This window comes from Dermacentor variabilis, chromosome 5 (assembly GCF_050947875.1).
Source record: "Dermacentor variabilis isolate Ectoservices chromosome 5, ASM5094787v1, whole genome shotgun sequence".
Taxonomy (NCBI): Eukaryota; Metazoa; Arthropoda; class Arachnida; order Ixodida; family Ixodidae; genus Dermacentor; species Dermacentor variabilis.
In genome coordinates, this window is record NC_134572.1 from 104141287 (window position 1) to 104153633 (window position 12347).

The 12347-nt window shown below is 43.5% G+C and overlaps 1 non-coding gene and 1 pseudogene across 1 annotated transcript; both read right to left on the minus strand.

Annotated features, from left to right (window-relative positions):
- Window positions 1-12347, minus strand: part of LOC142583012 (facilitated trehalose transporter Tret1-like) — an 85532-nt pseudogene that overhangs the window by 68755 nt on the left and 4430 nt on the right.
- On the minus strand, window positions 149-223 carry TRNAS-GGA (transfer RNA serine (anticodon GGA)). The gene has a single exon. It is a non-coding gene; the product is annotated as a tRNA-Ser (tRNA).

A 12347-nucleotide genomic window follows, 5' to 3' on the forward strand; every position in this document is an offset into this window, starting at 1 on the left:
AAGCCAATCAAGAGTGCCCGTCTTTATAACGTTACAATTTTATAAGAGAATAAAGGGAAAATGAGACATCCACCCGTTCGTAGCAATTGCTACAAAAGAAACCCATACGTGTTCCTCGAAAGAAAAGCCTCATAGTGGAAGAAAAATTTGTCCTGGTCCGGGACTCGAACCCGGGACCACCGCCTTTCCGGGGCAGCCGCTCTACCATCTGAGCTAACCAGGCGGCTAGCAGATGGCAGAGCGAAGTCGAATTTGTCGACAACACGAAGCAAAGGCAAGAGTTTGGGTTTTTCTTTCGAGGAACTCGTATGGGTTTCCTTTGTAGCAATAGCTACGAACGGGTGGATGTCTCATTTGCCCTTTATTCTTTACTTCTCTCCACCTTGCGGGTTTCCGCAGAACTACTACGTCAATTTTATAAGAGATGTTATAGTGGTCGGTCTAGACAGGAGCAAACAGCATGCAACGAGAAAAGAGAACAACGTGCTATAATGAGAACTAGCTTAAACTTTCTAATACTGTGTGCCTAAGGTAACAAAAAACGTGTTACTATAAGTGTAATGGTTCCGAATGTTAGAATGCAGCCAGTGAAGTTGCTTGCACTGTTTTAATTATTAACATTCTTACAGCGTCAACAATACTGGGGAGTAATGCAAATTATCTTTATTTTTGCTATTGGCTGGGGGCCAGTTCAAGATTCTTCTATCAAGATAGCCCATGCAGACTGATGGGTTCGTTGAACTCTAGCGCTTCAAAGAATAATGCTTGTAGCTGATATAATGTTCACCAAAAATTATCTGCAGGCAGCTTTAGTAATAAAGCAAAAATTTTCTGTGGCGTTGTGTATCATGTTAATATGAATTCTCTCCTGAAAACTGCGTATATCATCACTGGAGTCATGAAGACCGATATAAGATTCTGCTTCGTGTCTGGGAAGCAGAATTTGAATCAAACAGGAAGTAGGCGGGATTTCTAACAACTAACCTTTAACAGTAAAATTCTCGAGTAAGCCCTAACGTTAAACATTAAAATTAAATTATGGATTTTACGCGCCAAAACCACGATCTGATTATGAGGCACGCCGTAGTGGAAAACTCTGGTAATTTGTACCGCCTGTAGCTCTTTAATCTGCACCTAAATCTAAATACACGGCTGTCTTCACATTTCGCCCCATCGAATAGCTGCCACCGTGGCCGGGATTCAATCCCGCGACGTCTTGCGTAGCAGCCCGACATCATAGCCACTAAGCAACCACTGCGGGGGAAGCTCTAAAGTTGACCTGTTGGTTACCTCACAGAAGTAATAGTAAAAAAAGAATTAGCAAAAGTTGATCTGGCTTTCTAAATTGCCAATATGCTGGTACAGTGGTTGCATGCTGTAGTTTTTTATGCTTTCTGAAAGGATGCATGTAAATACCGTAATACACTCTTTTAATGCTTCTTGTAACTACAGATACCTAACACGCTACCCGCAGCACTTACATTGTCTACAAGTACGATGCTCGTTGTGTCCTGTTCATTAGCGCGAAGCAACAACGTGCGGGAACTTCTCAAACCAGACAAGTGCAAGTTGGTCGTACTATAACACGCGTTAAAAAGGCACTAAATAAAAACTCGGCATATCAGTTCATAGTCACCAAAGTTCCTCCTCTACTATAACTAATCGAATTCGCGGTATGAAGTTTATTACTAGAAGATAAAATTAAGGCCAACCGTGGTTCTGTTCTTTTTTCACTTTGTAACAGGCTTCAAGTGTTTGAAAAGACTGCGTCGAAGAAGGTTGACGCAACAATTTGGCGCGAAATAAAGGAATTGTCTTCTATCTTGCCTACCTCTTTGTCCCCGCCTATTTAATTGCTCCAAACCTATTAACATGCCAACAGGCCCGAATATCAGCACTTCTTAGTAGGTTTTTTTTAAATTTTCTGCCGACAGCCCTGGCCCGCAATGCCAATATGACGTCATGAATTTCAAAGTACTTGCGAGTATTTGGGTCCTTGCCACGCAGGTTATGTTTGTCTCTATTCTCGAAACGGCAAAAGCGTATTGTTATTGTAAAAGCGTAATTTACAAATGAAGCTCAACTTATTTTTCCATTTTAGTGTCCTTTGAAAGGGATTTAGAGAAAGAGATAGAAGCGAAAGGTAGAGATGGTTAACTGGAAGAAAAACTTTTGGTTTACTACCCTAATCTGGGGGATAAGAGGGCAACGAAACACGGAAATAATAGCTCAGAGAGAAATGTTCCAGCACTGCACCCTAGTTATTTCACAGCAGGAGGATAGGCAGGAGGAGGTGTGTTCCTTGCTACAGATGGACCTTTATTTCGCAAGAAAATCGATTTTCCGCTAATATGCAACTTAACGTTCCCGAACCAGGAGGCAAAAGGTAAAGTTTTTTTACAACACTTTGAGGGAAAACAGTGAAACAAACAGAAACAAACCCAAATATACTGTAGCACGAATCACATCTACTCATTTAATATTTTAAATAGCGTTTCTACCTTGGACAACTGCTTTGCAGAGAAGCTTCGTTCTTTAGAAAGCCAGGAAAAAAAAATGTTTCCGTGGTCTGTTGCCTGATTTCACTGACATGTATTATTTACAACATTTTCTTGCATATCATTGCTTAGCCTATTTACGGATAGCTCTAATCAAATAACGCATTATTCTACAACATACGTAGACTTTTGCGTAGACGAAAACCAACTTAAACTTTGGAAGCGTGTTTGAGCGCGCTGTTTCCGGTAGCCTAGTTTCAGAAAGAGAAATAATCGCCCTCATTCTATATTGGTCAACTTCGTCACAATTTCGAAATGACTTATCGTTCCGTTACGGGGCCTGTGACATACCTAAGTGAAAGAGAACCAAATAAATGTTTAAATAAATAGATATTCGATTTTGGTCCCGTTATTGCAGAATTGCACTGTGCGCCGAATCCGAAGCGCTCCATCTCGAGGCCCTGCACGTGTCGTTGCCAGAGGTTTCCGCAGAACGCCGTAAAGAGCCATTGCGCTTGCGCAACGCTGCATGCGAACGCTGAAGCACCTTTGAGATAGCGCTGTGTGGTCCTCATATCAGTTGCAAAATAAAGCTGTGCGTGCAAATTCTGAAGTGCTTTTAGGAGAGGTTCCCTGCGTTCGTACGGTGCGGCTCAGTGGACCGATACGCAAGCGGGACATTTGTTGACATAGGGTTGGCTTCGAAGGAAAGCGGTGTCGTTCCGTCCTAAGCATCTCAAGTGGGGCGTTCGGCCTTCGCTGATTCTTAGGAGAAAATCGCGTGCGCTTTATTTAACGTGAAGTGTGTTTTCCCAGAAAATTTACTAAGGGAAAAATATTACTAGGGCAAGATGTTAAATTCAACACCTTACGGTGAACTGGCAATCATACAAAAAATTTCCTAGAGGCGATTTATTTCTCCAAAGTTTTCAATTTTTTTAATCAATTATAGTGGTCGTAGCTTGATATAGATTTAATTGATATTGTAATGTATATTGTTTCTGAAAAAAAAAGGAAACCACGATATTACTACATTTCCAAACATCTAATTAAAAAAACTCAGAGCCCTCCCACTATGTGAGTAAGGAAGACCGGCGAAGCTGTTTAGCGCACGACACAGAGGTGGCCCACAATATTGAACAAAGGTACGAACACATTTATTGTCCAAGTTTGTGGTCATCATGGCGATAATAGTACGTATCTTTGCGTGTCTCCTCTGTTGTTAGATATGTCGGTCACGTAAGACGATTAATGGCTCATACATTGCTTAAGCAATGACTCATATCCCCGTCAACGTCGCCTCCCCATTGCGACGATAGAAGTGAAATTCTACGCTGAAATGATGAGCGGCAACGAAGCCAGCTGTGGAAGGCGACAACGCTCTAGCCATTGCTGATGATGATAGTTTTTTGCACAACGGAGCAAGCTGTGGTAGAAAACGAGCGTACGAGCAGTACTACTTCAGCGTTTGCGGGGTTGGTGCCGAGAATTTTTGAAGAGGCCTTTTTAAAAAAGTTTTCGGAAACCTTTAAAAAAAACACCTGTCTTGCCCTTGTGCCTGGGGACCTCCTTGGGTCCCACGTGTGGCAAGGGTAGTTCAAGGGCGCATTACAGTCCCCCAAGTCCAGAGGGGTATGTGCCATTGAGCTAGGACCCCTTATGCACTATCATCAGGATTGGCCCACATGATCTGTTTTTGTCAACATTTCGGACACTTTTTTACAGATCCTAGCCATGGACAGCTTCGCTGTAAAAGCTTGCATTGTTTCGGTCACCATTAAATTGTGTCTAATCGGTCCCAAGACTAAACTTTTGGATCAAGGTATTTAAGACAAAAATTAAGTGAAATATGGCGGAAAACTAGAGAAATGATAAAACATTGCTCCATATCGAGGCATGCACATTCCACTGGATTTACACATATAGATATACGGAATACAGCGCTTTTACTAATGTGATCTATTCATCCATTTTCGGAAAGTTGTAGGGCCGCATTCTTTAACGAAAAAGAAAATGCATGTAGGCGGGATGCAGGCTTTCCTTTTTATCAAATTTGGTTAAAGTTTTGGCAGTCGTCATGATGTAACCGTAAACCAGTTTAAGAATGGTGAGCAAAAAAAGAAAAAAAATCTGACAAGAAAAAAATAATGACGACCATTCCACTCTGTGAAAATGGAATGTAAGCGAAAGCTGACGACAGTCAAAGCCCTCAAACCAAAAGCAAAATGCATGCTTTCTCTGCCATTCCATCTTTACAGAAGGTTGTCATTTTTTGTGTTGCGAGTCTGGCGTCGCTGCTCGTTCGCAGGTGCCCGGGCTCGCGATTGCCATTTTCATTCAGCATGGCGGGAACGTTCTTCGTCGGTGGAAGTTTCGCGCTGGCGCCGTTTATATTGTCGTTGCTGTTCCCTCCAGCGCTCCTCGTACGCATGTTCATCGGGTGTACGAACTATATGTGTCTGCCCCATCGATAACGCAGCTGTTTTTAGCGCCGATACCTCTCCTACTTATATGCTGCGATAACCTTGATGTCACACAATTGTTCATGACGAGTGTTCTGATCTGCTCCGCATTTTGACGTCTGCGCCGCCGCACTGCACCAGTATGGGTTTGTTAAAAATCACTAAGTCCGTTTCTGTTGCCGGACGCCGAAAAAACTACGGAATGATAGTCATATACAGCTTTCGCTGTAAAATCTACAAGAACTAAGCCTAACAGCACTTGCAAAAAGAGTACTTGCACTCAGCACGTAGTCCACCCATATACGTCGACCCATACGAGTTAAGTTACCGAGAATGACTTCTCTGCCACGATTGTTTCTGTCCGCTCCCTTGGTTTAGTGAGCAGCCAACCGGATACTTCATCTAGTTAGCCTCTTTGCATTCCACTTCTTGTTTTCCTCCCCTCCTTCTCTTGCTTTAGCGTCAGGTTCATGCAACTACTGCTTATGTCACAGACAAGTACGCATGACGACACTGCGTTCATTGTACCCGAATTGTGGGTGTGTGTCTTGTCATAAAGCTACAATTTCTACAACTGCCATACCCTCCCGCAGCCAGCTGCTGTTGAGCGTAGCGGGTAACTTACTTGGAACGTAGCGTTGTCGCATGGGCCTTGGGTGCCCGCCGACTCGAAGGAACGGTACAGCGGTCATTCGCATCGCTCACGGTGGCTGTAGCCAGCTGGGCTCATAATGAAGCGAGGAGAAATGCGCGGCGTTTGTAAATTTACTGTGTGCCTCGGCGCATTCTGCTGCTGCTGAGCGCTACAAAAAGAGCATTGAACGGCAAAAGTATACTACGCGTGGTGCTACAGCGGCAAATAGTTTGATAAAGTACGCAGTATCTTTTAGTGATGATTAGTGTAAGGCTGATGCCATTCACGTGCTTACAACGGTTGCGATTATATTTCCTGATTGGTCTCAACAAAGACTGCATTAATTATTTTACGATGACTTGATCATGTGCTGGTATGGCGGCGCCTGACCTGCCGCCTTTTCCAATTTGGTCTATGAGATAGTTAGTTTTTCATGTGACGTCATGGACGCAGATATCACTGCGCTAATACTCATACGTGGCGGCCGCCACGACGTCAGTTCAGTGCGTTATCATGCGCACCATGCTTTGATGAACTGATGGTGACTGTTTCTGACCGGTTTATCACATTTATTGTTTTGGCGTTCGGCGCAACATGGGCCGTCGTGCTGTCGTGCTGTCACGTTTTTTGATGACACTCCTCGACGTGCTAGTACCCAAAGATGGCGGCCGTGATGACGTCTGTGAAAACTCTCTATAGGATAACGCATAAAATTAAAGACAAAGGTAATACGTCGAGTAATGTTTCACGATGGATGCACGTAGCTGGGCAAACTTTTTGTTCGAATGTGGGTGATATTTATGCTTGTCTAGTATTTTATATACAAATATCTTCGTACATTACGTGTCATAGAAAAAAAAAGCTTATAAGCTGGCTCTTCAAAATTTGTTTGGTTTATTGGCACTGCACGGAAATTCACAGCACGTATCATGTCCACGCCTGTTTCATATTTATTTATATATCATGTCACACATTGTTGTATGCCATGGGTACTTTCAACATTAAAAAACTAAGCACACAATTCTTCATAGCAAATAATATAACATCAGCCTAAGGTTCTCAGATGATGTCGGGTTAACAAATTGTGTAAATAGCCTCCAAACGGAAGTCTAGAGGACGCTTTTATGCGGAGAACTCACGTCCAGTCGTAGGTACCGGTAAAAAATATTTCCACGTGCCTCTAGCATTTCGAAGCAACGCACTTGCACGTTTATCAAAAGAAAGTTATTAGAAAAGTTATTATGAGAAGGAAATTAGGACTTTAAGAACTAAATGCTAGAAATACGAAATTCTGGTTGACATAAGCAGGAAGTACTGAAGCTGTTTATATCATGTATTACGTCGAACAGATAAGCGCACTGACAACGTCTTAAACATTGTCTTCTAAGGAAAGGTAAACCTAATTGATGGGTGATGGAAAGTACGACGGGTTGATGCCATTAGAAAATTTATGGGCGTGGTGAGGGTTCGATTTCAGCAGTACAAATGTATTTGGAGATGCGTGGGGGAGACCACGGGCCGAAATTAATTATTCCGATGACGGGGATGAGGAGCCTCGTTACGTACAAAAAATCAGACAATCATGGCAACATTAGAAAAGAACCAGGTAAATATTGTTGATAACAGAGCGGAATTTCATAACTGCATCATATAAGTAGCACAGGCACGTTTTCTACTTTGAGACCACGCAAAAGGTTGCTTTCAGGCGTTAAAATCTCGCGGGGGCGTTGTAAAGTCCGAAAGGCATGACACGCAATTCATATACGCCATCTGGCGTGACAAAGGCTGGTTTAAATCGGTCGTCTTGTGCCATGGAGATTTGCCAAAAGCTTTGTGTAAGTCGATAGAATAGAACCACTCCGAACTTTGCAGGCAATCAAGGGCATCATGAATTCTCAGCCGATCGTTTAACATATTTTCGAGGAATTTTGTTAAGTCGACAGTAATCGACACACAAACGAATCGATCCATCATTTTTCCTAACAAGAGCAACTAGTGATGACCAAGGGCTATTCGAAGGCTGAATGACGCGGCACTTGAGCATATCGGCTATTTGGCCATGATAACACGGCGCTCTGTCGCGGACACACGGTATCGTCTTTGTCGCAGTGGCGCTTTGGTACCCGTGTTGATGCGGTGACAAACAGACGACGTGCGCCTAAGGAAACATGCTGGAAGTCGAAATGATAACGGAACTTGTCGAGAAGGCGTTGAAGTTGGAGGCCTTAAGAAACAGTCAAAGTATCGGCGATGGAAACTATCTAGAACATCGGTCGAAGCATTGATGAATGCAGCAGGGTCGACACACCGAACGTGGCCCACGCATACCTCACGAAGCAAAGTGAGGGGACATGGCGATTGGCTCGATACGAGCAGTCTGATGACGCCATCATGAACTTCTAAAAGAGCAAAAGGCTGCGGGGAACATTTGCGGCGAACGAAGATAGCAGATGTCGTAAAAAGTGCGCTTGTGTCAGCGACGATGTGACAGGACACCGTGGCAAGGGCGGAGGAGTGCCGTGGTATTGCAACGTATTCTGCAACAAATACTTCAGCTTCACAGGCGTCAAAGAAAACGGAGCCTCGCAAAGCATTTGAAGTTCCACTTCAGCACCAGAACCGTCGATTACGCCCTTATTAGCGGAAAGAAAGTCCCAACCCAAAATAAAATCGTCAGAACAAGAATTCAGCACCAATACAGTAATATAATATACAGGATTCTCCGTTTAGTTGTCAACGTAACTGTTCGTTTTACTTGAGCGAAATCCAGAGTCGACGAAGGCAGGGCGCAATGTTGTAAAAGGACATTGACCGTCACATCGAAGTGTGTTGCGCTGTTGACCCGCAGCCGTCTAGTCACAAACCATAACACTCACGCACGTGGCCAAGCCCGATATCTGTCGTCACCAGAGGACAACATTTTCAAGTATCACTCGAAGCAAAGACCACTGGCGATAGCGTCAATGCGCGTGCCATTACTTTATCTCATGTGCAGTCAACACCAGCCGCCTTGAGACGTAAGAAAGTTAGATAAGATTACGACGCGACGCACTAGTGTCACCTATGCCGAACTACCATTAGGTTTCTGGAATTTCTCGGCGAGGTGAGTCTGTGTACTTGTGAGATTCGCGCCATATTAAAGAAAGTGGTTAAATTATCGGGTTTTATGTACCACAACCACGATCTGATTATGAGGCACGCCGTGTAGGGGTCTCCGGAATAATTTGGACCACCTGGGGTTCTTTAACGTGCACCTAAGTCTAAGTAGACGGGTGTTTTAGCATTTTGTCTCCATCGAAATGCGGCCGTCGTGGCCGGGATTCAATACTGCGACCTCGAGCTTGCAGCCCAACACCAAGGCGGGTTCACACTATTCTAGTCACTCTAAATTATAGGCATGCAATAGGTAATCATGAATTCCAGTAGGCATATGGTATTTGCTGGGCTAGTTGATGCAAATAGACTGGTTTGGCCAGCCTATCGTTGACAAGGTACCACAGAAAAGAAAAAGACCAGAACGAGAACAGAGCGGTGTTCTTGTTTGACTTTTGTCATTCATCCGTAACGCTATGCTGGTTGACCCAGTCTGGATAAAAAACAAAAAATAGTCATCATATGAAAGCCTGTTAGTAGCATTAGAAACAGCCGCTGAAGACAAAAATATATGCCTAATAATAGAGGATACCAGTCATAGTATTTTTTCTTTTTTTTGTTTTTATCTATACAATACTGCGGACTCATGATCCAAGTAGGGTGGTCGATACAAATACAAGAAATACAAAAGAAACAACAACGAAAAATGCAACAATAACACAGGCTCAGAAAGGTTATTTCACAGTCTGACCCCTTGTTTTGATGAGGCAGTTTCATTCACTAATTGTTCTCAGGAAATAAGAAAACTTAAATAGGTCTGTGCGAGCAAAATATGGATGAAAATATGGAAGAAAATTCGCAGATAACCCCTCACTTCATCGTTCAAAGGCTGTGAAATTTTCCCTTTCGTCATAGGACGTTGAAGACGTAACAGGTTCTGAAGATTGCAGCGTCTGATATGACGCAAATACATTCTGAGTTTGTTAAAATCAACAACAACAACAACAACAACAACAACAACAACAACAACAACAACAACAACAACAACAACAACAACAACAACAACAACAACAACAACAACAACAACAACAACAACAACAACAACAACAACAACACACGAGACAAGCAACAGCATCAAGGTTTGTCCATTTAACATGAATCACAAGAGGACATTGGCGTCGGTTGCGGTTCGAAGTGGACAGCGACGTGTCAGTGATGATAAAAATGAAAAAAAAAGGGGAGGGGAACCTCAAAGCACGCAACACAGCTGATCGGACTGTCTCGCCAGAGAAAAAGTCGAGGGCCATGTGAGGCATATCATATCGCCAGACGTCTGGCTGCTGTAATGTCCTCGCGCAGAGCTTGGCTTTCTCGCCTTGTTTTTAATATGAAGCTTTTGTGCTTTTTGCTGGAAACAGCGGTGGTGATATTGATAGTGAGGTCAGTGTACCATGCGATACAGGGAAGAGTAAAAATCTTTCTGCGACAGCGTGACCTGCGTAATATATACGGTTTTAATACTGTTGCTTCTTAAGTGTGCGAGAAATTAATCACCAAAAAGTGCCAATGTTGTTCCAGGCCTCTTAGAGGCACGCGGTTCTGTGCGCGCCCTGATAAAACATATATTAAACGCATAAATATTGGTCTTTTGTTATAGCTCAAGCTATAACTCAGGCTCTTCGAACAAAAGAAAGGCAAAGTGGCTCAATTTTAGGGGTCATCACAAGAGCATGCTTCCCTTAATACATCTAATTAAAAAAACGAAAATGTCAGAAAATCTTGTAATTAAATGCTGACTAACGTGCATGCCTCTCCAACTCTGCAAGGAAAACATCGGCACCGCTATACAAGAAAATGAACGAGCGTTTAAAGCGGGCACATTTACTAAGTAAATTTTCAGCTATTCAAATTCTGACTTCGTTCTCTCGAATATTACGAAGCGTATTGTTTTTGTTTTCTTTTATTATCCTGGGCTGCTACGCGGCATACTGAGAGAATCAAGTTACATTTAGACATGGAGGACCGAGATATTAAACCGGGACTCATTTCACAAAGTAGTGTTGCGATATGTGGGGTCATCCGAAATACATACCAGTTTTGTTGGCTCTAAATACTCAACCGGTTGTCTTTAACAGAATTCCGATATCTAAGTACGCGGAGCTACAAAGCTTAAAGCGGTGTCTAAATTATCGTACTTTTCAGTTTGTCTATTCTGCAGCGTAAGCTGTTATGGGCTCATTGTAATAGCCGTTTAGGCTGGCGATGGCGTCGTTCGCTACCGCCGCCGCCGCCGCCGCCGCCGCCAGTGTCTGTAGTAGCTATCGCCGGGAATGAGGAAAAAAAAAAAAAAAAACCAGTTCCTACCCTCTGCATGACAGTCAGCTACTCTACCACTCAGCCAAGACAGCGCTCGCATTCGCTAGCATGAAGCGGTCAAATGCTATATAAATGCGTGCTAGCGCTTAAAGAGACACGCGATGTGTGCACATTTTACGTTGCAGTTGCATATTATTACACGAGGTGGAACGCTATGTTGTAGATGCACAGGTAGCGGTATACAAGGCCGTTACAGAAGGTTTGAGGAAGTTTAAGGTGATGTATACAAGAATGCTAGAATATATATATATATATATACATATATATATATATATATATGTATATATATATATATATATATTGTGCAGAGGGTCAAATCAAACTGGCTAGGTGACTATCTCTGCGCCGCATTTTAAAGGCAATGGTAATAAATCATCATCATCATTGACATAGTATCATGCCACTTGCCCTGCAATTTGAGGTGCGCGCCATGTAGCACATATATACATGCGGCCTTTTCATTGAAGTTGCACATTATCGCACCAACTGGCACGCCATGTAGCAGTTGCAACTGTAGCGGTACAAGGCAGATAAAGCGAAAAGAAGATTATGGACATGTGTAAACATTGATGCAGTGAAAAACATCTATGGCATACCTGATTAATTCAAGCAGGCTAGGTGACTGTTTGTCACCGGCCCATTTCAAAGGGAATGGCATGAAATAATTACAATGATGATTTTTAGCATTATACCGTGCCATTTTACACGTGATTCGACATGTGCGCCGCGTAGCGTCGATAGGCACAAAACTTTGCATTGCAGTTCCGGTATATGCCACCAGGTGTCCATACGTGTAGCAGTTGCATATAGCAGTGGCATACTGCATGTAGCTGGACCTGCTTAACCCAAGCGGGCTAGGTGACTATTTGTCACCACCTCGTTTCTAAGGGAATGCCAATAAACCATCATGGTCATCATCGTCATCATCAGCAACGTACCGTGACGTGTGCCCCACGTGGTCTGGATAGGTGTGCTTACTATTCGGTACACGTTAAGGCGCTTCCCCGCAAGGTACGAACCCTTGCTGAAGAAGCGAATCGTAGTGGTACGCGCGCTGCTGCAACTAGGCAACGTCGGGCTCAGCAGACCGCTGTGCAAAGAGTAGTACAAACACCAGCACAAGCCGCAGCTCGCCGTCGATGCCGGGTGGACAGTTTAGATCTTTCTCGTGAAAATGACACATTGAGATTTCGCCGCGAGCACGTTGTAGTGCGTGGAGCCGATATTGGAGCTGAGCCGCTCCTCCAGCTTACGCTGTGACAATGTTGCGTGTGCCGCGCAGGC